We start from the raw sequence: 499 nt of genomic DNA on the forward strand, positions 1-499 counted from the left end.
AAGTTTTCTGTCAATGTATGCTTGTAGCCAGGAGTCAAAAATAAGTCTCTTCCCTACACCTGGGCTATTTTACCCACACATGTGCATATGACCTCTGGTTCTATGATGGAGGTTGGACCAGAAGACAGTGATCTGTTTGTCACCTGATCTTTAGAAGCTAGCTGAATATCTGCTCCAAAAGTTTCCAGGTGGGAATTCCTATCATTAAATTCTTCCTCGACTTGTTTTGACCTCTTTAATACTGAGTGACTAGCAGAAGTTTCCCTTGGTCCACCCAATCTCCTATAGTTCTGTGTTAGAACCTTTGTATCAATTCCATCAATGTCTGCTATATTCATATATCGCAGTAACCAAAAATTCCTTTCCTACTGAGGTAAATTCTGTGTCAGTTGTCTCCTTCCATTCTCCTATTAATTATCTTTATGTTTCTTGCATCTGTAAAACCTAAGAGGGGCAGTTGTGCATGCCAATAATTATGATACAGCTTCTAAAATTGTTG

This window comes from Chrysochloris asiatica, unplaced genomic scaffold, assembly GCF_000296735.1.
Source record: "Chrysochloris asiatica unplaced genomic scaffold, ChrAsi1.0 scaffold00224, whole genome shotgun sequence".
Lineage (NCBI taxonomy): Eukaryota > Metazoa > Chordata > Mammalia > Afrosoricida > Chrysochloridae > Chrysochloris > Chrysochloris asiatica.